Source organism: Triticum aestivum, chromosome 6A (genome assembly GCF_018294505.1).
Source record: "Triticum aestivum cultivar Chinese Spring chromosome 6A, IWGSC CS RefSeq v2.1, whole genome shotgun sequence".
NCBI classification, from domain to species: domain Eukaryota; kingdom Viridiplantae; phylum Streptophyta; class Magnoliopsida; order Poales; family Poaceae; genus Triticum; species Triticum aestivum.
Window position 1 is genome coordinate 38,774,271 of NC_057809.1, and position 27,450 is coordinate 38,801,720.

The 27,450-nt window shown below is 44.0% G+C and overlaps 1 pseudogene; it reads right to left on the minus strand.

Annotated features, from left to right (window-relative positions):
- Positions 1–9,506: 9,506 nt before the first annotated feature.
- LOC123129391 (uncharacterized) lies at positions 9,507–13,530 on the minus strand (annotated as a pseudogene).
- Between the last annotated feature and the right edge of the window lie 13,920 nt (positions 13,531–27,450).

Here is a 27,450-nt window from a genome sequence, read left to right on the forward strand (position 1 = left end):
ACCACTAGCATGGTCAGCCCAAACCCTATTTGGTAGTTACTAGCAAAAGAGCCCGTACATTGTAACAGAAAAAAAATAATAACACACGCTCTTAAACTAACAATCATCACCCAAGACCACAAATAGGTCCTTCTTCTTTATTTTAGCGAGGCATCACATTTGTGTTGCCGCTTATCCTCTTTCTCACCATCGTCGGTGATGACCACAGTGTTCACAAAACCAAAATGTGTTTGAATGTGGTTAATCCTAAGGCGTCTCTCTCTCCCCCTCTCTCTCCCTCTCTCCTCCCTCTCCCTCTCGCTTTCCCTGACTCTCGCAACGAGAAATTTTTTGTTTTTCCCTGCAAGCTTTTTCAAAGGTCTGCATGTGTAGTTATCGATGTTTTATTTTCCCTATATAATTTTAGTGGGTGTTTATTTGCAATCCGGATCGCCGTACGAAAGAAAAACAGGTGCACTATAGATTATAAGTTTGCTTCCAAAATAAAGTAATATTTAACATGTAAAAATAACATCATATTCAGATTCTACATAACTTTCTAATCAAATTTCATATATAACATGTTAAAATCAGAGTTACAGTTTAAAAGATGCGGATAATTAAAAAAAGTATTTATTTGACTTAAATATCTTTCAAAATAATATTTAAAAATATGTAACAGTTAAAAAAACATTATATTCATATTCTATATAGTTTTCTAATCAAATTTCATATATAATATATTAAAATCAGAGTTAAGGTTTAAAAGATATGGATAAATTAGAACAATATTTGTTTGACTTAAATATGATTCACAGATAAATTATCTAAAAGGTCAGGGTTTTTGTTTTTGCAAAATGGTGCGACGGACGGCCAAAAGCGGTCCGTGGTTTATTATTATAAATAGGTAGAGATAGGGTCCCTTAAAGGCAAAACCGTATGCAGCCCAACCCCTATTTGGCGCCTTAAGCGCGCCGATTGCAGTTTATTTGGCAAATAGCGCAAACCCAGCATTCATCCTGGGATCGGACCATTTAGCTTTTTAAACCTTTCCACACTGTACGTGCCACATCATATACCCTAGTTCGATCGGTGCATGCAGTTTTTTCTCGCCTATTTTGGGAACCTTCTAGAAAGTTTCATTTTTTTTGTTGACTTCCTGGGTTTTTTCAGGACATGTTTTGTTTATTTTTATTTTTCCTATTTTAAAATTCATGAACTGTTTTAAGTCGTGAACTTTTTTAAAATTTGTGAACTTTTCAAATTTGTGAACATTTTCAAAACTTTGAACATTCTTTTCAAATTCATGAACTTCTCTTAAATATGTGAACTTTTTTAAATTTGTGGATATTTTTTCAACTTGGTAACCTTTTTCAAATCCATATCCCCCCCCCCCCAAATTCTCAACTTTTTTTTCTAATTTATGAGCATTTTCAAATCTGTGAATGTTTTTTCAATTTCGTAAAGATTTCATAAATTTGCAATATTTTTAAAATCATGCATATTTTTCAACTTGTGGACTTTCATATGTCAACGGTCAGAGGTCTGCGGTCAATGGTCGACATCACCAGTCAACGGTCACAGGCCTGCAGTCTACATGTCAGAGCGTGCCGGTAGGCATTTAAAAGAATGAGCAAACAATAGCTTTTTTTAGGTGTAACCATGGATTTTATTCAATGCCCAAAAAGTCTGGGATACAAATAATATCAGGAGTTGGCGCGGCCTTAGCTAAACTATGGTGACCAACATATGGTGACCGACATCAACGGTCAGAGGTCTGCGGTCAATGGTGAACTCTCCCTTGCCACACATGGTGACCGACATCAAGAGTTGGCGCGGCCTTAGCTAAACTATGAGCTTCGCTATTAGACTTCCTCGGTTTGAAGCAGAAATTAACATCCACGAACTCTCTCCTCCTGTAATCTATTTCTTGCAAGATTGGTGCATAACAGTTGCTGCACCCTTCTTGATGTTTGTCGCCACTTCCAGACAATCAAAACCAATCAAGATATTCTGAATATGTAAGTCCCGTGCTAGGACTAGCGCCTCATTACATGCCCACGCTTCTAGGCTAGAGGGGTTTGAAAGGCCTTCAAAGGTGACTGCCGAAGCACCCAGACAATGTCCTTCCTTGTCTCTGCATATTGTTGCTGCCCAGGAGAAGGGTGAAGTATTAATGGGGCCAATCTAGCGGGCCTCTGAAGGGAAAACCGGCGCCTGCCAGTTAGAAGCTCCGCATAGGCAGCGCTTACATAGGCTAGAGATAGCAAGCGTACTCGGCCAATCCATACACCATTTTTACTGGTTTTGTGAATCTTCTAGAAGGTTCCACTAGTTTTCTGGATGTTTTTTTCTTTTGGTGTTTTCCGGTATAGGTGTTCCTCGGTTTTCTCTTTTTTTCTATTTCATTTTATTTTTTTCCTTTCATCTTTCTTTTACCCCCTTTTCAAACACATTAACTTTTTTTGGATTCAAAATATTTTTTAAAATGCATAATTTTTTCCTAATTCCACGAGCCTTTTTTAAACTTATTTTATGAACTTCTTCAAATTTCTTGATTTTTTTTTCAAAATTCATGTTTTTTGTGTTTTTCTTCAAATTCCCGAACCTTTTCTATTTTGTGCACTTTTTGGAAAGTAGCAACTCTTTCAAGCTACGATTTTTTTTCCAAATTTATTAACTTTTCAATGGCCAGGGTCAAGTGTCGATGGTTGATAGTGAGGGCCAAAAGTCAAAGTTCAGTGGTATAATGGGCTGCGGCTCATCTCATGCACTGGTGAGCGCCAGCTTGCCTAGCAGGCGCTATAAGTGATGCACAGGAGCTCACCATGGTCAGCACTCGCGCGCAGGAGAGCCTGGCCAACCAAGATTGGAGTCCTGTCCGCGCATGGGGTTTCTCTGTTTCTCGTACAATGAATAGTAAAGTTGAAAAGAATAGCAACAAAATACAAAAGGTTATGAATAATTTTGACATCAAACATTGCTTAAGTTTCTACCTACATGCAGATCGTGATGGAATGATATTCGTGGAGATCTAAAAAAACAAATCGGTGCTCCAAATTATTTTTCAAAAATTGTCTTTTTAGGACAATGTTTATTTTGCCCAGAGCATTACAAATGTTTTTTCTTCACGAAACTCTACACATAGGTGAATACTAATCAATGTTTGTCACAACAAATTTAATTTTTTTATTTTTGTTCCATAATTTGTTGTTCATGCTGGTGTGTGTGTGTATGTGTGTGCCAGAGAGCTGAAACGCCATGTTCTCAATTTTCTATTTCATCCTTTCTCATTCTTGACATGGGCCACGCAAATGTGTTTTTTTTACAAATTAGTTTGCTCTAAAAGTAATTCAATTTTGAGAGTTCATTTTTTTTTCATTTCAAAAGTTCAGATCAAATTCCAAAAAGTGAAATGTTTAAACTTTAAAATTTTGTGAGTGTCAACAATTTGAAAGCCCAAGCAAGATATTTTGAAAGCCAGTACTGCAATATCTGAAAGTCAATTAAATGAAAAGTTGCAATGTAAAGCGCCAAATTGGTAATTTCCGAAAACAGGCGGTTGAAGTTCGAATACCGCAGGTTTCGCTGGCAGGCACCTGCCAATTAGCCTCCCCCCGATGCACTATATTCGAAGCATGGTGTGTAAGACCACTCCTAGTGCTTGGCCCTTAGCACAGTTTCATAGGTAAAATGCTGAGGTGGGAGAACAATTAAAGAAGAGAGACACAGAGTGGAGTTATATGTTTGTGGAGATACGACGCTTAGCATGGTTCCCTACAAAGTGATATTAATTATTTGATCGTATGTGACTTCTCTTCTGATTTCTCTCTCATCCCCTTCTCCCCATGACTATTGATACAGAAACATAACCTCTAAACTAATTAAATGCAACATAGGATGACACATTAAGAGCCAATGCATTGGTAGTGTACTAATGGAAACTTTGTTTCAGATAGAAAACTTTATTCACGTGTCATGGAAGCATTAATAGTGTGTAATAGAAACTTTGTTTAGCTGTGCAGGAAGCAAGGTGGTTTTTTGAAACTTAAAAGTAGTTGGTTATTGTGCACATTAGCTCCTGTGCATGAGAAGAAAAATAGAGCAATGTTGGATACGTGTCTAAGAAGTTGCCGCAACATATTACATGTGTTATTAAGAACTACATATGTTTCAAAAAGATTGTCACATCATGCGTAGAAAGCGGTGGTACATCGTAGCTCATCGCTTTTGTGCAAGACCAACAAGATATCAACCTGACATAGTGCTGGATAGCCAAATAGCCATCAAACACGAGGATTGAAACATTGTGATTGCTACCTTTGTGTGTCTCGGCTGGTCAAATCCATTTTCAAACAAAGTCCACGAGTGCATGCAACTTAACTTCAGCGCACTAGATGAAATCGATGTAGAATTGGCTAAATTTGATGCTCCTCTTTGGTATCCTTCCAAAGGACACATAATCTACCCAAGGACGTAGTTTTTTGGGACGACTATTGTGTGAGCGCTGAAATCGTGATATAGCTTCTTAAACAGTAGCAACATCGTGTAGAGGACCTTCTGCACAACTTGATATCGCTTTTTGGGCCCGTGCAAAACTCGATTGATAAATTACACGTGCCTCTAGATCTTCCTCCTCCTCATGTTTCATCACCAACACATAGCTCATGGCCCCTAGCGCGAGGTGGCGGCATAGAGAACGAATGGCTCCACTGGCTCTGGAGCCACCAGGACCAAAGGGTTGCTCAAGTAGGTTTTGAGTTTACGGAACGCGACATCATCCTACTCGGTCCACTTAAACTTTTTACCTTATCGTAGGAACTTGAAGTATGGAAGCCCTTGGTTTCTTAACAAGAGATAAAATGGTTGGTCACGACCACATAGATGGTGTGGATTACATGTCGGTGCTTGCTTTGATCATTGTGAGTTGCACTAAAATACCCCAGTGGGATAGCATGAGCCCGAGGAGTTAACTTCCTGAAGACACATTTGTCGAGGTTGAGCATGAACCGGGACTTCCTCAAGTTGCAAGATATCCTGTGTAGGTTGGGGATGACGTCTCTTACACTTTTATTTTATCCCATACACACAGGCCTCCTTGCTTCGGTAAATTTGTCCATCGAAGGCACTCTTCATGTCACGTTTGTAACATTCCCGCTGCGCTTTTTCAAGGACAGTATGCATTTTGAGATAGCAAAATACCCTATAGGGGGCCTTGAAGAACATTTCCCCCCATCCTCGTGATTCATGATAACCTATTGATACCCACAATAGGCGTCAAAGAATTATAAGTACGTGCACCCATATGTGTAGTCTATTATCTCGTTAATCCATGTCAAGGTGTTTGATTTTTTAGACATGCTTTGTTGAGGTTGGTGAAGTTCGGAGTAATCTGCTCCTTGCCATTAGGCTTAGGACTAGCACATGGTTTGCTACACATTCGAGATGTTTGACACCCCGAATCATTACTGTCACCTTCAGGCGGTCAATCACATCTTTTTTCAATTTCATGAACTTTTTCAAATTTATGATTTTTTTTCACATTCACAAACCTTTTTTTCCATTTTATGATCTTTTTCAAATTTATGTTTTTTCAGATCAATGATTTGTTTCAAAAGTCAACGGTCGACCAATCAAACCGTGAAACCGAGCGAGTGAGAAGCTCTCATACTGGGCCAGCCCATCAGAGCTGGCACATGAGCGCAACTTCGGTACCTTGCGCAGAAGGCGCATAATAGGACCTCTCCTACATTTGCGCACGACCAGGAGAAACCGTAGGCACTGTTTGATCGACTAGATTTATCCATTCTCTACCTACTGCATTTTGATGGCCTGTGTGCCAGAACCTGTCTCTGTTTATGCAGGCCTGGTGTGCCTTGTGAACAAGGAAAAAACAATGCTGGCTCGATCGAGTACACGGATCATGCAATTTGCAATGCATGTGTAACACGCTGCCAGCTTTATTTATTGAGCTCTCAAGAGGAATAGCATGCACTGTTGATCAGTCCGGCCTAGCTAGCTAGCCGATGACAGGGATCTTGGCGACGGGCGCGCCGGGCTCTTGCGAGTCGTAGAAGACGCGGACGCGCTTGGAGTTAATTGCACAGAAGTACCATAATTCGGGCATTACATGCAGATTGGTATCATGATTGCTAATTTTTATGTATCAGTATCAATATTGATGTAAGTTTTTGTAAATTAGGCTAAAACGCGTATTTATACGTATTGACGCCCGATCCGACAGCTCGGGCCCATCCGTCAGGTGCCACGCTGGCCAATCGGCGCGTGCCCGCGCGCTGACTAGGACGAGCCGGTGCGCTGCTGCTCTCCAACTTGGTCCGGTCGCACCAGCTCCAGCCCGGCCGCACCATTCCCCTCCCCTCCTCCTCCTCGCTCGTTTCCTCCGTCGCCGCCGCCCGCGTCCCGACTGCCGGCCGCCGCACCGCCCCGCCGACGCCATGGTTTTGGAGGACGAAAGCAGCGACGGCCATTCTAGCCTCCCGTACATGCAGTCTTCCTCCACAGACGGTCTCAACGAGGTCGGTACAGGGTTAGGGTTTCAGATTTGGGATTTCTTGATTTGGTTAATATCGCTAGGTTTTGATTTGGCCATTGTCTTTGTGCGAGCTTCTGCAGGTCCCTACTCCTTTCAGCATTAAAGATCCAGATTACAAGGGGCTTGAGCTGGATGTGATGTCTCCATGTGAGAAGCACGGCATGGCATCTGAGAGGCTTGTTGCCTTTGAAGGAACAGACACAGGCAGGAGGTTTTTAGCACGTGCACAGCCGGTATGGATGGTAGGATTGTAGGCATACTGATTTTTTTTCTTACTTGGTCAGTGCCATATTGAATTCTGTTTGCTGGAGTACTCTGCTTGCTGTCAACATTTTGGTTCATAGTGGTTAGAGTAGCTTATTTAGGTCAAGCACGAGTATATTTTGCTGGAGTACAATGGCATAGTAATTTATGTTAATAGTGGTAGTAGAGTAGCTTACAAATGTTTGAACACTTCTTGATATGAACAGTACAGTAACTAAACTAGTCAGTCAGCTATTCAAGTGGCTGCTCCTCTTGTTAAATGTAGTGGTCTGATGCTAAATTTAGACATTCTTTTTGGCAACTACAGTGATTTTGCGTAATTACTTGCTGTATGAACTGTTTTGTTGTTGTTGTTTTTGCAGGAAGGTAGCAATTGTGGCTTTGTTGAATGGGTTGATCACCAGTGGCCCCCAACAATGCAAAATGCATTGTTGAAGCTATGGGCAATGGTTGAAGATGCCAAAAGTGCTAGGGTGAATGACAATCTTGAAAGTTCTTTCACTATCCACCATCTGACAGAAGAGAAGAACAAGCTGGAGGCCAACTATGACAAGCTAGTCCAAGATGTGCATCAGCTGGTGAACTTCCAGGAAGATAAGGTGGTGGATTTCAGACATCTGCAGTCTGCCATTACATATCAGCAGGAGGTAAGAAAAGAACTGATTGATGATATGAAGGCAAAGATGGCAAAGAAAGATGCAGAGACCCAGCAACTTACTCAGAAGTATGAGCTGCTGCTCAACCTGACAAGAGCTCAAGCAACAGTCATTCAGAACTTGAAGTTGAACAAAATGAAAGAGAAGCAAGTGTTTACTGAAGCTAGTATGAATTTGGAGCTGAAGAATGCAGCACTAACTAAGTGTCAGGAGAAGCTCACCCAAGAGAAGTTACAGTTGAAGCTACAGGTTGCTGATCTGCTTAAGGGAAATGAAAAGCATATTGAAGAGAAGTGGCAGTTAGAGTTTCAGAATGAAAAGTTGAAGGAGAAGTTCAGGGGGATTCAGGCCATCTTGGAGAAGTGAAGAAGATGAAAATGAGATTAGTGGCATTACTGACCTTTTGGGAATGATGGTTGTGTAATGACCTAGCATCTAGGAACTAATGTTGTGTACTGTATGCTTGTACTAATGGTGAACTATGGCTGTGTATGTATGTAGTAGTTATGCTTTTCATCCTTTTGTGAGAAAAGGATGAACTATGCATTTGAAGTGGAACTCCTCTATGTATTGTGAACAATGGTTATGTATTGCTATGTATGGATTAGTTTCTTATTATGTATGGATATGCTGATTATGTACATGGATATGTTGATGATGGTACATTATGACAATGTTGCAGCAAACCAGACATTACATTGCAATAAAAGAGGAACAAGACTCACTAAATCTCACTGCATCATAAGATAACTTCACTGATCCATTACAACTTGATCCATTACAACTTGGCTACAAACTGAACCAACTAACTAACTTAATATCTTGCCTGCAACTAAGCCAAGCACAAATATAGTGAAAAGAAACAGCACATTGTGAAATTTGGCCCTAATCCCTGCAATCTCTGCATTCTTCTCTCTGAGTTGAGTTTGCAGAGACAGAAACATGGCCTCCCTTGTGCCATCATCTTCACTTGGAGTCAGGATTGGAAATTGATCTTCAGATCTAGCAACAGTTGCACCTTTAAGCCTCCATACTTCGTCACGCAGACCCCCAATGAGCTCACTCCAGAATGTGGGAAATGGATCATCATGCCATTGCACAAATCCACAACCACCGTGCTATTAAGATACACAAGCAAATTTCACCATGCCGCCACATACTATTTCACAGAAGAAAGAGGAAGGAAATTAGGGCAAAAAACAACACTCACCATAGCATCCACGCAGCTATAGTACCTCCTACCAGGGTTCTACCTGCTCCAGGAGATCCATCTTGGCGCCTTCCTCGGAGTTGAGCAATGGCACATCACTGGAGGCTCGTATGCCATTGGGTTCTCGCGGTAGCGCACCGGCGAGCGCGACTCCTCCCCCCTCCTTCCTGCAGCTCGACGAAATCCGGGAGCGGACCCGGCACTGGACGACCACGACATCTCTGCCGCCGGCCCCAGTCAGCGCCTCTGAGATTTCTCCTTGGCTGCGCTCCAAATGGCCACTGCGTGGATGAACCCTAGTTTCGTTCCCCACTCTGAGATCTGGTGCTGTCACTTTAATAGTAGAAGAGGTATCTGTCCCACATGTCAGAATCCCCAAATGTGGTACTGCATGTTATGTGATGCCCCAATATTGGTACTGACATGCAACAGATAGCAGCAGTATTGGTACTAATTTGTCACAAGTAACTGTAATTGTGGTACTGCTTTGCAAATACTGGTAGTTCAAAAAACCACCTAAAGTTCAACATTCAGTTAACCACCTAAAGTTCAACATTCAGATAATCACCTAAAGTTCAACCACATATCCAGTAGCAAGTTCTACATATCCAGCACTCCACCTCAAGTTCAACATTACAAGCATCAAGTTCAACATTACTAGAGTACTCCACCAGTACTCCACCTCAAGCATCAAGTTCAACCAAAATAACACCATAGTATTTCACATTACATGGCTCCTCCTCCTCCCATGCTAGCATTGAAGTAGGACATCCATACAGTGTGTGTGCCATCAGTAGGAATGTCAGCATATTGCTTGGGAGCACCTCTTCCAGCTCTTCCTCTACCTCTGCCAGCTCCTCTTCCAGATGGTGGTGGTGTAGTAGAAGTAGCACCAGCTCCTCTGCCAGCTCCCCTTCCTCTTCCAGATGGTGGTGTTGTAGTAGAAGTAGCACCAGCTCCTCTGCCAGCTCCTCTTTTTCCAGATGATGGTGGTGTAGGAGCAGAAGCAGCAGGTCTTGGCTGTCTTGCTGTTGGTGTAGTAGAAGGACCAGCAGCTCTTGGCTGTGAGGTACTTGGAGTAGCCTTGCAAAGAAAAGGAAACAATTAATAATGCTAGAAAGAAATGTACAAGAAAAAAAACATTAGTATATTTCAAGGTGAAAAATTATTACCACATGCTTATTCTTCCTCAAAGCTAGCTCAGGCTTCAACTGTTTAAGACAGTTTGTGTACCTATGCCCTTGGAGACCACAATTGCTACATGTTATGGTCCCCATTCTTGAAGTTTCTTTTGGCTTTGGTACTTCAAATTTGCCCTTGATCCTCTTTTCTTTCCTTCTTCCTCTCTGATTTTGAATGCAGGTGGTTCTATGTCTGGACCAGGGGTCCCTGTCCAATCATGCTCACCAGGCACATGAAAGATCATTGGTTCATAAGCTGCAGCATAAAAATCTTTCTTGAAGAATTTGCTGACATAATCCTCTGGTTTTTTAGCCTTGTTTATTGCAGAGATGGCATGGTTGCAAGGTATGCCACTAAGGTCCCACTTCCTGCATCCACAAGTCTCAAGTTCCAGGTTGACAGCATGTGTTTGCTGCCCACTTGTAACTTGCCATAAGTTGACCCCTGCCTGTATTGGCTTGCAGTATCTGGCCCTCTCCTTCTCAGCCTCTAGCTTCTCACTGTAATGAGGTGTTATCTCCCATCTTGCTTCCTTAACACTCTCTCTCTCTTAATGTGCCACCTCACCATCTGCTTATCTTTTATCCCATCACACATTGTCCTTATAGGTTTTCTCCTAACATCTAGAATGTACTTGTTGAACACCTCAGACAAGTTGTTCACTACCAAGTCAGTCTTGCAGTTTGTGTCAAATGCATGCCTTTCCCATGTCTTTTTTGGTATTGCAGTAAGCCACTCCCAAGCTTCCTCACTTTCAGCTCTAAGATCATTCATTGCAATATTAAATTTGTGTTCATTGTAGGCATAGCTAGCATTATCCATGCACTTCTTAAGGTCTTCACCCCTAAACCCAGCATTTTGGAAATTTGCATATATATGTCTAAGGCAGAACCTTTGGTTGCAATTTGGAAACACAGCATTCACTGCATACAGTAACCCCTGACACAAACAATATAACAAGTCTAAGCTACATCCTAAAGAAATATGCACCAATGAATTAAATATGCATTCTAATCTATTATAAACACTTGTGCAAAACATAATAAAACTCTAAGCTAATGTAAACACTTCTGCAAAACACATACCTTTTGTCTATCTGACATTATAGTATAAGGTCCAAACTTGCCCACTTCTCCCCCTAGGCAAATTTTTAGTTGGTGTAGAAACCAACACCAACTAGCTTTGTCCTCTTGTCCAACTATGCCAAATGCCAGTGGATATATGTTGTTGTTGCCATCTCTACCAGTGGCAGCAAGGAGTTGAGCACCTGTAGTGAGCTTAATGAAGCACCCATCAACACCTGCATAATCAACATTTCCAAATATTAAATACATTCAAGTGAGAAACAAAATGGAGTACTCTACAATATGTAAATGGTTCACAAGGTTCAAGAACTAACCAATGAATGGCCTACACCCATTGAGAAACCCCTCCCTTGCTCCATTAAGGCAAAAGAACATGGCATGGAATCTTGGGCCCGGGTGGGGTATTTTTGCATTTGGTATTGGAGTAACAGTAGTGACTATTACTCTACTCCCAGGGTTTGTGTCCATGACAGTCTGAGCATAGTCTTTAAGCCTAGGATATTGCTTCTTGTGATCTCCTAACACAGCTTCAATAGCTATGTTCTTTGCCCTATATGCCATGCACTTGGGCACATCTACACCATATTTTTCATTGCATGCATCAATTATAGTCTGAATACCAGTAGTTATATCAGATCTAAAGAGATGCTCATATTTCTGTGCTAGCCACTTAGCACTAACCCTGGTGGTCTCAGTGGTACTAGGGCAAGTGTGCTCTAGTCTCATCTTCTTAATTACAAAGGTTTTCTCCCCTTTTATAACTGCTGCCACCATTAAGAACTGGCATTGTTTATCTGTACACTCAACAATTATCCTCTGATCTGAATTCCTGTGATACCTGAAATTCCTGGCCTGGGTGATGTGCAAATTCAACAAAGCATCTCTGAATTGATGCTGATCCCTAAAACACAACTTCATACACAGTTGCTCATGTGGTTGCTCCATTTCTCATTGTACCACTTCCTAGCAGGCCTTTTCTTTGCCCTACTCTTCCTTTTCTTTGGTAGGACAAAAGAGAGTGGCTCAAAACCATCATCATCACTCTCCCTCAACAACCCCTTCTCTTCTTCATCTGATGATGGTCAAATCAGGTTCAACCTCTGGTAGCTCACTACAATGTGACCTAGTGGTTGGGCCTCTTCTAACTGGCAGCTTCTGCTTCTTCTTCTTCTTTACAGGTTCAACTATAGTTTCTTCTTCTTGTTCAAAAGTCCTATCTTCCTCTACCTCAAATGGGTCCTCAACTTCCGTGTCACCCTCATAATGCAGCATTTCTTCCTCTTCTGATTGATCATCATCTGATTCTTCCTCTTGTACTTCTAGCTCTCTCTGTCTCTTTCCCTCTTCCACCTCTACATCTTCATCATCAACCATGTAATTAGGGTCACTTCCAATTTGACCATCCTCAGCAGAGGCATCACTGTCCTCATAAGCCTCAAATCCTTGATATCCCTCTTCTTCTTCTTCCAAAACTGCTTTCAACTTGTCTGTTGCATTTTTGCTTTCTTGTGTGCAAACACCAGCAGGACCAGCAGGGTGATGTGTGCTACATTGACTGTCAAAGACTACTCCTTCCTGATCAACAGCTAAGATAGGAGGCTCACTCAGATCATAAACAAGAGGCTCTTGGTACACCACAGTGGACAAGTCTGGCTTTTCAAAATGCTGCCTCTCAAAATCAGTATCAGGGGGTGGACAAGCCCTGACTAGCAAATTAAGCACCAATTTGTCCTGGATCTTCCTCTTTATCATCTGTAATTCGGCATGACTGTCTACCAAATCCAGCCCTTTCTCTCCTAAAGATGGATTTTCAATGTGAAACAAACAATCATATGCATTAAATCCTTGGGTTTCCATCACTGCAACCAAATTCAGATAAGTAATATCTGAACCACACAGCTTCATCTCCAATGGCTCTCTTGCATCAAAATGGATCCTTACTTCCCAAATGTCTTCATCCAAACTACAGAACAAATTAAATTTCATGTATTCATTATAATTACTCTTAATTTGGAGAGCAACAGTACAATTTAAAGTAACCTGTAAGTCTATTATTTACTAATTGAGCACAATAGCAAAATTTGGAGAGCAACAGTACAGTACAGAACAATTTAAAGTAACAGTACCAGACAGCACAGAACAATTTGGAGAGCCACAATAATCCCAAATTTTTACTGTCATTGAACTAATTTGAGAGTGCAATACACTATGTTACTAGGTTAGTTTAATTGTCCTATACTAGTCACTTTAATTGGATAAAACCTAATCCCCAACTGGATAAAGAAGAAGATGAACTAACCCTAAAAATGCCCAATTGGATAAATCAGAGGAGGAAGAGGACAAGGGTACTTACAGCACGCCGCCAAGTCCATGCGTCAACTCATGGCTGCTGCTAGGGTTCGCCACCCACTGATGCGCCAAACGCAACCGCTGCTCCATGGTGAGTAACATCGACTCCTCGTCGTCGGTCGAGTACGCGGAGCTGGAGTCGTTGCTGCCATCCCAGTCGACGCCAGCCGTTCCGCTAGGAGGCCAGAACGGCATCTCACCGCCGCCGTGGACGCCCTCGCCGCCGCCTGGCGGAATCGCCGACGCCATGGACTAGGGTTCGAGCGAGGAGGAGGAGGGAAGGGGAATGGTGCGGCCGGGCTGGAGCTGGTGCGACCGGACCAGGTTGAAGAGCAGCAGCGCACCGGCTCGTCCTAGTCAGCGCGCGGGCACGCGCCGATTGGCCAGCGTGGCACCTGACGGGTGGGCCCGAGCTGTTGGATCGGACGTCAATACGTATAAATACGCGTTTTAGCCTAATTTGCAAAAACTTACACCAATATTGGTACTGACACGCAAAAATTAGCAATCATGGTACCAATCTGCATGTAATGCCCCAATTGTGATACTTCTGTGCAATTAACTCACGCGCTTGAGGTTGTACTCTCCGGGCACCGGGGTGCCGTCCGGGATAACCTCCACCGTGACGTCCGGCCTATCGTGGCGGATCTTCCTCATGGCCGTTCCCCAGGACCGTTGGTGCCTCCGGATCTGCTCATCTTGATATATACGCTTTAGTTATGGCTACGGATGAAGCTTGTGTGAAAAATATTCACCCACGCACGTATATATGTCGTACGCCATTGGTGATGCGTTGGCTTTGCCGCCCGATCAACTTTGCTTGCCTTGTTTAGTCAGTTGAACTTTGCTTGTTTGTTCATGGGCTAGTAGATTCGTCATTGGGTTCATCGTTTGACCTAGGTAGGACAAATTGAACCATCCATAATCAGAGAGAGACTATGCGTAACGTCCATCATCTGTGCATGCATGTATCATGTGTATACACTCGGCAGCAATGGACCGATGAGGGCAAAAACACTTGAACAAACCATTCCAATGAGTGATAAGACCGTGCTCGGAGGCGGCAACAATATTTACTCACGGTACGCCGTCGGTGGACGCAAAAGAAAGACGGTAGTGATATTTTCAAGGACTTGCTGGTAATTTCTTCATTTTGTAGAAAGTTCTTGTAAGGACTGGTTTTCTTTAATATATGTCTACCGGCATTTAAAAAAGTCATGGCATCTATTTCGGCGTGTTAGACTTAGTTGTGCATGGAGCTTGCATCAGTGTCTCCGTCTCCTTGTTGGCAGAGTAGCACGTCTCTATCACCCTCAAGTGTGCGCTCTGATCTCAAATATTCGGCCAAAGGTCAATGCCACCCTTGATGAAATCATAAAAACCGTCATGATCCTATTCAGATGCTAGACTTTGTTTACCTAGTTTGGTGCTCCTTTGACTTTTTTTTTGGAAAACTTTCAATCTATTCATCATCAATCATGGCAGCAATATGAAAACTAAAAATAGTACTCCCTCCGTTTTTTAATCTGCATATAAGATTTGGTCAAAGTCAAATTTTGTAAAATTTAACCAACTTTGTTGGAAAAATATCAACACCTACAATGCTAAAGTTATATGGTATGAAAGTTAATTTCATGATGCATCTAACAATATTGATATCATATTGTGAGTCTTTATATTTTTTTTATAAACTTAGTCAAAGTTGACAAAGTTTGACTTTGACCAAATCTTATATGCAGACTAAAAAGAAACGGAGGGAGTAAAAACTACATCCAGATCCGTAGACCACATAGCGACGCCTACAAGGATTGAAGCGAGCTGAAGGCGCGCCGCTGTCATCACTCCTCCCTCGCTCGAGCTGGGTAAAACTTGTTGTAGTAAACAGTCAGAACATTGTGCTAAGGTCATATATGACCAACGCACAATAATAAGATGAAAATAAACGTAGATCGGAAGGATCCGACTTGAAGACACATAGAGATAGACAAGCGAAGATCGAATCCGAGCGGATCCACCAATGACAACCACCGACCGAATCTCGTGAGCTTCGTCGGAAACATACCTCCACATGCCCTCCGACGACGCTAGTTGCACCGCGGGGACGGGGGCTAGGCAGTGAGAACTTTATTTCATCTTCAGGGACCCATCGCCTCGTCTTTCAGAGCAGAACACAAGCCCTAAACGAATACAAAGGACATCTACAAATGAAGAAGGAGCCCCACCGGTAAGGACCGAGATACACCACGCCTCCATGGCCTAAGGCCATAGGAGAGGAGGTAGACCTGCGGCGCCACCGGCCGGAGGCAGGAAACCCTAGTGTGCCTGCCTCGCGGGACCACACAGGTCTCCTTTGACTTCCATGCCTAGCAAGTGTGTCGTGTTTTGGTGGCAACATGAACAATTTCTTTTTCACATTGGAGATAAGAACATGGTGTCACGTTGTGCCTCCTCCCACACATCCGCAAGAAGCATGTTACGGTGCTGGATATCGAAGGCATGCATGTCTCTGCCCATGTTGCCAAGGCCATCATTCAGCACTACCTCTAATCCACCCTGTTGGGCACTATACCCACCCTACCCACCTTCCCCGCTGGTGACATCTACCTTTGCTGCCCTATTAACATAGTCACTCTGAACGTCGCCCAAGCAATGTTTGTATAATCTCGTTTCACCTTAGAGGAGCTCACAAAAAAGATATTTGCCATGTGGCCCAGGGCCTGATGAGTTCGACCACGCTCTCTTAAAGCACGCCAAGGGCATAGTTGGCCATGTCCTCTTTTGAAGTTTGTTACTCTTGCTTGAAGATAGAACTGTATCATACATGATGATAGAGGTAGAGTTGGATGGAGGCTTATGTCGCAACTAGGAGGCAACATAGAGTTCCTCCTCTTGTTGCTTGAAGAACAAAATTGTGATAGACAAATAGTTATTTTTACATGTCTTGGACAGTAACATCATTCTATAGGAGAATCATGGTTAACAAATATTCTAATGTTATCTAGTAATATACACAAAAGAGCCATGCTTTGGTACCCCCCCCCCCCCAAGGGAAGTATACGACTTACCATGCAAATCAATGGTCGAGTTTACAACTTACCCCTCTGTTAAAAGGGCAGTTTAGTCAATCTGATTTCATGGTGAGAAGGCTCGATTCGTTGTAAAAAGGCTCAACTCGCAGTCGGCATTGCCTAGAATCAGTGGCTATTAATACATGAATTAAGTACTACTAACTCCGTCCTGGTTTATAAGCCCTTTTTGTATTTTGTGCCAGATTTCGACTATAAATTTAACTAATAAAATATTAATGCATGTCACCAAAAATTATATTGTTGAATTCGTATTAGAACATAGTTTCTAATTATATTTTTTTATGACATGCATTATCATTTTGTTAGTTAAATAGAACAATGCCGTGCATTGCAACGGGATATAAATACTCTAGTACATTAGCTTGTGATTTACCTGTCAATAATAATGCAATTATGTTAATAAATGTTTATCAAATTCTACCCGTGAATTACCTTATATTTTGATTAGAAGTTTGCTAAGTAAATTAAAGTGAAATTGGTTCAGAAGGTAAGTAAATTAAGATGATTGATTATCATATATATGGAAGGCCGGACGAAAAGGTGGTAGAGATTTAAAGTCAAAATTTTATACAAAATACAAATAAGACTAATAAAGAAGGATGGAGGCAGTACTAATTATATTTGTTGATTATCTTAGTCCACGATCCAGGTCATGAATGGCACAACATCCTGGCCAGACCTAGTGAGCATGACCCGTCTGAATGGGCTTGCGTTGTTGCAGGTCGCTGGACGCCGTCCCGTCAGCCACCCATGAAGGCCGCACGCACTTGTGCTTTTGTTGATAGGGTCAGTGGGAAATCGGCTATGCACAAGAGAACTGGACGTTTCTGCCATGGGTGAGACACGAGATAGAGGGCCAAATTGAGCGGCTGAGTGCCACCCCTTTGTTTGATGGAAATATGCCCTAGAGGCAATAATAAAATGATTATTCACTGGTAGAAAACGAGGCTTTCATACGCCCTCATTAGTCCCCAAAACAATCGAACCGCGACCAAAGGGGTCTTTAGTCGCGGTTCGGGAGAAGACCCGCGACCAACTACCTGGGCCCAGCACGCTCGGTCGACAGCTGGCGGACGGGAGGGGCTTTAGTCCCGGTTGGCGTGGTCCCAGAAGGCCTTTAGTCGCGGTTGGCCAGGCCAACCGGGACTAAAGCCCATCCAGCTGGCGGACGGGAGGGGCTTTAGTCCCGGTTGGCCTGGCCAACCGCGACTAAAGGCCCATCCCTATATATACTTAGCTCACTTCACTTCACTCGGCTCACTTCACAATTTTCAGAAGGTGGTGGTGGGGTGGTGGTGGGTTTGCTTTTGGTTTCTCCTATGCACACAAGGTGTTTGATGAAATGCCCGAGAGCCTGAAACAAGCCACACTTGAGCTTTCTCATTTATTTTTCCTCCACGATCACGGTTAGCAACTCGAACCTTTCATGTGTCATTGATAAAATACGCATGTGTGTAGTTCATTGTTTAATTTGTATTATTTCTAGCTAGTTAGTTTAACAAATGCATGATGGTTAATTATATACTTTATATAATAATAATGCAGATGAATCGGCAATGGATGTACGGTTCCCGACTCTCCGGCGAGTTCACTACGGGTTTGAAAGATTTCCTCGTAGTGGCAAATGCGAACAAGCAGCAAGGTTTTATTATCTGTCCATGTGCTGTCTGTAAGAATGAGAAGGGTTACTCCTCCTCAAGAAGAGTTCACATGGACCTGCTTAAGCATGGTTTCATGCCAAGCTATTATTGTTGGACCAAGCATGGAGAAAGAGGGGTTAGAATGGAAGAAGATGAAGAAGGGGATGATATCGATGACAACTATCGTGATCTTTTCGGTGATACTTTCATGGAGGATGATGCTAAAGGTGTGGAAGGGTTAGGTGAAGGTGAAGAAGAGGCACATGATGAGCCCGCTGATGATCTTGGTCGGACCATTGCTGATACACGGAGACGCTGCGAAACTGACAAGGAGAGGGAGAATTTGGATCGCATGTTAGAGGATCACAAAAAGTCGTTGTATCCAGGATGCGATAATAGTCTGAAAAAGCTGGGCTGCACACTGGATTTGCTAAAATGGAAGGCACAGGAAGGTGTAGGTGACTCATCATTTGAAAATTTGCTGAAAATATTGAAGAATATGTTGCCGAAGAATAATGAGTTGCCCGCCAGTACGTACGAAGGTTGTCTGCCCTCTAGGTTTAGAGGTTCAGAAGATACATGCATGCATTAATGACTGCATCCTCTACCGCGGTGAATACGAGAATTTGAATGAATGCCCTGTATGCACTGCATTGCGTTATAAGATCAGAGGCGATGACCCTGGTGACGATGTTGAGGGCGCGAAACCCAGGAAGAGGGTTTCCGCCAAGGTGATGTGGTATGCTCCTATAATACCACGGGTGAAACGTCTGTTCATGAACGAAAAGCATGCCAAGTTGTTGCGATGGCACAAAGAGGACCGTTTGTCCGACGGGCAGTCGAGACACACCGCTGATGGAACGCAATGGAGAAAGATCGACAGAGTTTTCAAAGATTTTGCAGCTGACGCAAGGAACTTAAGATTTGGTCTAAATACTGATGGCATTAATCCTTTTGGCGAGCAGAGCTCCAACCATAGCACCTGGCCCGTGACTCTATGCATCTACAACCTTCCTCCTTGGTTGTGCATGAAGCGGAAGTTCATTATGATGCCAATTCTCATCCAAGGCCCTAAGCAACCCGGTAACGACATCGATGTGTACCTAAGGCCATTAGTTGAAGAACTTTTACAGTTGTGGGCGAAACCTGGTGTACGTGTCTGGGATGAGCACAAAGGAGAGGAATTTGACCTACGAGCGTTGCTTTTTGTAACCATCAACGATTGGCCTGCTCTCAGTAACCTTTCGGGACAGAAAAATAAGGGATACAATGCATGCACGCACTGCTTACATGAGACTGAAAGTGTACGTTTGGTTAATTGTAAGAAGAACGTGTACCTGGGTCATCGTCGATTTCTTCCCCGAAATCATAACGTAAGAAAGAAAGGCAAGCATTTCAACGGGAAGGCAGATCACCGGCCGAAGCCTGCGGAACGTACTGGTGCTGAGATATTTGATATGGTCAAGGATTTGAAAGTCATCTTTGGAAAGGGTCCTGGCGGACAATCAGTTCCGCGGGGAGTTGACGGGCACGCACCCATGTGGAAAAAGAAATCTATATTTTGGGAGCTAGAATATTGGAAAGTCCTAGATGTCCGCTCTGCAATCGACGTGATGCATGTTACGAAGAATATTTGCGTGAACCTGCTAAGCTTCTTGGGCGTGTATGGGAAGACAAATGATACAAAGGAAGCACGGCAGGACCAGCAACTTTTGAAAGACCCAGATGACCGGCATCCGGAATGGTTTCAAGGTCGTGCCAGCTACGCTCTTACCAAAGAAGAGAAGGTCATTTTTTTTGAATGCCTGAGCAGTATGAAGAAAAACAAGAAAAAGGAAGAAACAAACAGAAGAAAAAACAGAAGAAAAAAGGAAGAAAAAAACAGAAGAAAAACAAGAATTTAAAATGAATTAGTTTTATTTTTCTGATTTTTTTGATATATAATTGTATTTTTAAGATTTTAAAATGTCAGAAGATTTTAAAAAAGGAAAAAGGAAGAAAAAAAAGAAGAAAAACAAGAAAAAGGAAGAAACAAACAGAAGAAAAAAACAGAAGAAAAAAGGAAGAAAAAACAGAAGAAAAACAAGAATTTAAAATGAATTAGTTTTATTTTCTGATTTTTTTGATATATAATTGTATTTTTAAGATTTTAAAATGAATTTGAAACAAAATAATATAAACTTTAATAAAATAAAATAATTATCATAAAGTAAAATAAATAAGTAATTATCATAAAGTAAAAATAAATAAGTAATTAGAAACAAAATAAAATAAAATAAATAAGTTTTTTGTTGTAAGTAGAAACAAAACAAAATAAATAAAGTAAAAATGAAAACAAAAAACAGGCAAAAAATAAAGAATATGCCACCTACTGGGCCACCACGGCCTGAATACGACTAGAAACCCATTAATGGGCCAGGATTCAGGCCCGCAGAAGGCCCAGTAGGCCCACAGGCTCATAGTAACAGAATAGGCCCGTAAGCCTACATTCGAGAGGAGCTCGAAGTGGTGAGCGCAGCCGCGCTTATAAACCACTGTCGAAGCCTCTCGGCTAGCGAGGTGGGACTAAACATCCCACCGCACCGCGCCAGTTCAGCACAGACCCTTTAGTCCCGGCTGGGGAGGCGGACCGCGACTAAAGGGTACCCTTTAGTCGCGGTTGTTGTCCCCAACCGCGACTAAATGGTCTTTCTGCGCGGGAAAGGAAGCGGCGCCAAAACCCTTTAGTCCCGGTTGGGGAGAGGGACCGCGACTAAAGGGTACCCTTTAGTCGCGGTTGTTGTCCCCAACCGCGACTAAAGGGTCTTTCTGCGCGGGAAAGGAAGCGGCGCCAAAACCCTTTAGTCGCGGTTGGGGAGGGGGACTGCGACTAAAGGGTACCTTTAGTCGCGGTCCTCCTCCCCAACCGCGACTAAAGGTGCGTCTATATATACTGCACTTAGCAGTTTTGCCGCGGCATTCTCCTCTGTCTCCCCAACGCCGATCGACGCCGACGCCAACGCCCCCGTCGCCGACGCCGACGCCGAAGCCCTGCCCCGACGCCGACGCCGAAGCCCTGCGCGCCGTCGCCCCCGTCCCCAGTGAGCGCCGCCTCCGCCCGTGCCTGCCCTTGCTCGCCGCCCGTGCCCGCCGCCCTGCCGCCCGCCGCCCTGCCGCCCGCCGCCCTGCCGCCCGCCGCCCGACGCCCTCCGCCTGCCGCCCGACGCCCTGCCGCCCTCCGCCCGCCGCCCGCCGCCCTGCCTGCCGTCCTCCGCCTCCCCAGAAGAAAAAACAAAAAAAAGGAGGAAGAAGAAAAGAAAGAAGAAAAAAAGGAAGAAGAAAAAACAAGAAAGAAAAAGGAAGAAGAAAAAAATGAAAACCAAATAAAAACCAAATGAAAACCAAAAGAAAGAAGAAATAAAAAGGAAGAAGAAAAAAAGAAGAAGAAAGGAAGAAGAAAGGAAGAAGAAGAAAGAAAGTAAAAAGAAAAAGGAAAGAAGAAGAAAGAAAGAATAGAAAGGAAGAAGAAGAAAGGAAGAAGAAGAAAGAAAGAAGAAGAAAGAAAGAAGAAGAAAGAAAGAAAACAGAAAAAGGAAGAAGAAGAAAGAAAGAAGAAAGGAAGAAGAAGAAAGGAAGAAGAAGAAAGAAAGAAGAAGAAAGGAAAAAGGAAGAAGAAGAAAGGAAGAAGAAGAAAGAGGAAGAAGAAAGGAAGAAGAAGAAAAAAAGAATTTTTACTTAAAGAATCTTATTTTTTAATTCCTCCTCCTCTATGTCCCCTTAATCTTATTTTTTAATTCCTTTATACTTAAAGAATTTTTACTACATGCAGGAGTGACATATGGCGGACGACAGAACCGAGCCGCTTAGGGATCCGGAGGCTGAACGTTATTTAATGGACATCATCAACAACGAGATTCACACCTCCACAGTTCTAATCATGGACTCTAAGGATTCGGATCCAAAGCGTTGGGCCGACATGAGAAAAATGCTGCAAAAGTAATTATTTTCAATCATTTGAGCTCTATATCGATCGGTCTCTTCATTTCCTAATATCAACTAACTAATAAATCCCTTATTCATTTAATTTTCTTTGCCCTGTAGGGTTTGGAGACGGTTCTCAGAAGAAACTGTCGGTGAATTCAAACATGAGCTAGATTTCAGAAAGTTAGTTAATGTGGATAAGCAGCCATCGGGGACCGATCTATGTGGATACTATGTTTGTGAGAACATCCGGAGACAAACCACTGAGCGGAAGGCATCAGCTAGCGTGCGGAACGCGACGGATAACTTGCGGAGGAGGCTTAGTCCAGAAGCTCGCTTCCGACCAATTCAAGAAGAATTAGCAGGATTTTTCATGAGGGAAGTCATCAATCCTAAAGGACAACACTATACCGAGGACGAAGAAATTTATATGCATACCCGAGATTGAAACTTGTTTGAAGTTGTATATGGTCATCCATCCTAATTGTGTATGGAAACTTGTTCGAAGTTGTATATGGTCACCCGAGATTGAATATATATTATATATTCCTCTTGAATTCTTCTTGTTTGAAATTTCATATGCATGTATATAGAAGCGTAGAATATGTGTACTGAAACTTCATCAAAAATAAAATAAAACACAAAATAAAATATAAAACAAATAAAACACTACAAATTAAAAAGAAACCAGGTTTAGGGGGGCTAAAACCCTAAACCTGCGGAGGAGGCCTTTAGTCCCGGTTGGCCACGAGAGCCGGGACTAAAGGTCCTCGGCCCCGACAGACCACGGGCGCCCACGTGGCGGGCCTTTGGTCCCGGTCAGCCACAAGAACCGGGACTAAAGACTTTTGTCGCGGTTCGTAAGAGCCGCGGCTAAAGGGGGGGGGGTCTTTAGTCGCGCTTATTTAGTCCCGGTTGCACAGCCGGGACTAAAGGCTGTTGCGAACCGGGACTAAAGGGCTTTTTTCTACAAGTGATTATTATATTTCTTAAATCATGATAAATGTTTATTATTTATGCTAGAATTGTATTGATCAGAAACTTAAATACATATGTGAATACATAAACAAATATCGTGTCCCCAGTAATCCTTTACTAGACTAGCTCGTTGATCAAAGATGGTTAAGGTTTCCTAACCATGCATAGACATGTGTTGTCATTTGATAACGGGATCACATCATTAGGAGAATGATGTGATGGACAAGACCCATCCGTTAGCTTAGCATATTGATTGTTCAGTTTATTGCTATTGCTTTCTTAATGTCCAATACACATTCCTTCCACTATGAGATTATGCAACTCCCGGATAGTGGAGGAATACCTTGTGTGCTATCAAACGTCACAACGTAACTGGGTGATCATAAAGATGCTCTACAGTTATCTCTGAAGGTGTTTGTTGACTTGGAATAGATCGAGATTATGATTTGTCACTCTGAGTATCGGAGAGATATCTCTGGGGCCTCTCGGTAATACACATCATAAGAAGCCCTGCAAGCAAAGTGACTAATGAGTTAGTTGAACGATGGTGTATTACAAAACGAGTAAAGAGACTTGCAGGTAACGAGATTGAACTAGGTATGAAGATACCGACAATCGAATCTTGGGCAAGTAACATACCGATGGACAAAGGAAATTACGTATCTTGCCATAACGGTTCGACCAATAAAGATCTCCGTAGAATATGTAGAAGCCAATATGGGCATCCGGGTTCCGCTATTGGTTATTGACCAGAGAGGTGTCTCGGTCATGTCTACATAGTTCTCGAACCCGTTGGGTCCGCAAGCTTAACGTTCGCTGACCATATAGTGTTATATGAGTTATATGATTTGGTGAACGAATCTTGTTTCGAGTGTCGGATGTGATCACGGACATGACAAGGAGTCTTGAAATGGTCGAGAGGTAAAGATTAATATATAAGAAAATAGTATTCGAACACCGGAAGTGTTTCAGAGTGTACCAGGTGATCATCGGAGTATCGGAGGGGGTACCGGATACCCCCGGGAGGTTAGTGGGTCTATTGGGCCATAAGAGGGGAGCACACCAGCCTACAAGGGGCTGGTGTGACCCCCATGGCAGCCGCCCTAGTGGAGAAAGGAAACGGGGGGATTCGGCCTCCCCCTTTCTTCCTCTCCCCCCTTTCCTTCCCCCCTCCGACAAATATGGCAGAGGGCGGCCAAGGGCAGGAGCCCAAGTAGGATTCAGACCTACTTGGAGCACCCCTTGGCCTCTCCCCTCTCCCCCACCTATATATATATATATATGTGTGTGTGTGTGACCGGGGGGGGGGGGGGTGCCTAGCACAACACAACATTGTCTTAGCCGTGTGTGGCGCCCTCTCCACCGTTTACTCCTACGGTCATATTTTCCGTAGTGCTTAGGCGAAGCCCTACGGAGATAGCTTCACTATCACCGTCATCACGCCGTCGTGCTACTGGAACTCATCCACTACCTCGCCATCTTGCTAGATCAAGAAGGCAGAGGACGTCATCAAGCTGAACGTGTGCTGAACACGGAGGTGCCGTACGTTCGGTGCTCGATCGGTTGGAACGCGAAGAAGTTCGACTACATCAACCGCGTTGTTAAATGCTTCCCTTACAGTCTATGAGCGTACGTAGACACACTCTCCCTCCTCGTTGATACGCATCTCCATGGATAGATCTTGCGTGTGCGTATAATATTTTTGTTGTCCATGCAATGTTTCCCAACATCGTCCCCCGCGTTGCTCTCCCTGGTGACATGGGGGAAACCCTAGATCGGCGCCGCCATCCTCCCCTTGGCTCGTCGCCACCAGAGGAGCAGTCGACAAAGCCCGCGCTGGCTCTGGTGAAGGTGGCGGCGGGGCCCTTTCTTCTCTCTTGTCTGCAAGCTTGGTGAGGCGGCTGCCAAGGATGGCATAGGGCAGGGCCATGGCAGTGCGGGGGATTGTGTGCGCGACGCGGTGGTCCAGGGCGGCGCGTGGCGGGAAGCTTGCTGCAGCAGCGGCTCACGGTGTGTGGCTGGTGCCTGGCCGACGTGGCACGGTGACGTGCGCGCGCGCCTCGGGCGCGAGATGGGCGCCAGGTCCGTGGGATGTTGGCGTCGTTGCTAACGCACCATATCTAGGGTGGCGCGGCGAGTGGGCGCGGCCCGTCCGCGTGACTGGAACTGGGCGCTGTGCGAGGACCCGACCGGTCCATATGATGGGGCGAGGGAGCAGTGCGTGGGCGCATCGAAGCGTGGCCGCAGTCAGATCCATGGCGGCGCATGCATGTGTTGCTCGGGCACCGTTCCCTGTGCAGATCTGTTGTGTGTTGGACGTGAGCGTCTGTGTTTCTCCCGACTGCGGGAGAAGCTGTGGGAGAGGAATGGCACCCTCGCTCGGTGTTGCATCCTCCTGATGGTGGTTCAGAAAGCTTGACGCTGCTGCAGGTGGGAGGACGAGATGGTGGTGGCTAGAGGGCGATGAATGGCGTCGCTGCAGGTTGCATCCCCGCCCAGTGAGGGGACGGGAATGCAAGCTTGGAAGCATGTCGAGCTTGCCGGGGATGTGCGGATTGCCGTGGAGACTGGGGTAGTAGCTTGTGTTGGGGAATGTAGTAATTTCAAAAAAAATTCCTACGCACACGCTAGATCATGGTGATGCATAGCAACGAGAGCGGAGAGTGTTGTCCACGTACCCTCGTAGACCGAAAGTGGAAACGTTAGCACAACGCGGTTGATGTAGTCGTACGTCTTCATGATCCGACCGATCAAGTACCGAACGCACGACACCTCCGAGTTCAGCACACGTTCAGCCCGATGACGTCCCTCGAACTCCGATCCAGCCGAATGTTGAGGGAGAGTTTCGTCAGCACGACGGTGTGGTGACGATGATGATGATGTTCTACCGACATAGGGCTTCGCCTAAGCACCGCTACAGTATTATCGAGGTGGACTATGGTGGAGGGGGGCACCGCACACGGCTAAAAGATCAAACGATCAATTGTTGTGTCTATGGGGTGACCCCCTGCCACTGTATATAAAGGAGCAAGGGGAGGAGGCTGCTGGCCAGGGAGAGGCGTGCCAAGGAGGATTCCTACTCCTACTAGGAGTAGGACTCCTCCTATTCCTAGTAGGAGTAGGAGAGGGGGAAGGAAAGAGAGAGGGGGAGAAGGAAAGAGGGGGCCGCCCCTGTAAACCAATTCGGTTTGGGCCTTTGGGGGGGGGGGGCGCACCCCACACTCCCCTTGCTGCCCTCTATTTCCACTACGGCCCATGTAGGCCCATTAAGCCCCCCGGGGGGGGGGGGTGTTCCGGTAACCTCCCAGTACTCCGATAAAATCCCGATATCACCCGGAGCACTTCTGATATCCAAACATAGGCTTCCAATATATCAATCTTCATGTCTTGACCATTTCGAGACTCCTCGTCATGTCCCCAATCTCATCCGGGACTCTGAACTACCTTCAGTACATCAAAACACATAAACTCATGATATAACCGTCATCGAACTTTAAGCGTGCGGACCCTACGGGTTCGAGAACTATGTAGACATGACCGAGACACGTCTCCGGTCAATAACAAATAGCGGAACATGGATGCTCATATTGGCTCCTACATATTCTACGAAGATCTTTATCGGTCAAACCGCATAACAACATACGTTGTTCCCTTTGTCATCGGTATGTTACTTGCCCGAGATTCGATCGTCGGTATCTCAATACGTAGTTCAATTTCGTTACCGGCAAGTCTCTTTACTCATTCTGTAATACATCATCCCGCAACTAACTCTTTAGTTGCAATGCTTGCAAGGCTTATAGTGATGTGCATTACCGAGTGGGCCCAGAGATACCTCTCCGACAATTGGAGTGACAAATCCTAATCTCGAAATACGCCAACCCAATAAGTACCTTCGGAGACACCTGTAGAGCACCTTTATAATCACCCAGTTACGTTGTGACGTTTGGTGGCACACAAAGTGTTCCTCTGGTAAATGGGAGTTGCATAATCTCATAGTCATAGGAACATGTATAAGTCATGAAGAAAGCAATAGCAACAAACTAAACGATCAAGTGCTAAGCTAACGGAATGGGTCAAGTCAATCACATCATTCTCCTAATATGACCTAAACGGCAGTGCCACAAATAAGTTGCACTATCATTATTAACTTTGCTTCTTTTGGCTTCAATATTATGAAAATGTGTATCACCACGATCGAGATCCAACAAACCATTTTCATTGGGTGTATGACCATAGAAGGTTTTATTCATGTAAACAGAACAACAATTATTCTCTAACTTAAATGAATAACCGTATTGCAATAAACATGATCCAATCATATTTATGCTCAACACAAACACTAAATAACATTTATTTTAGGTTTAACATTAATCCCGAAAGTATAGGGAGTGTGCGACGATGATCATATCAATCTTGGAACCGTTTCCAATACACATCGTCACTTCACCCTTAACTAGTCTCTATTCATTCTGCAACTCCCGTTTCGAGTTACTATTCTTAGC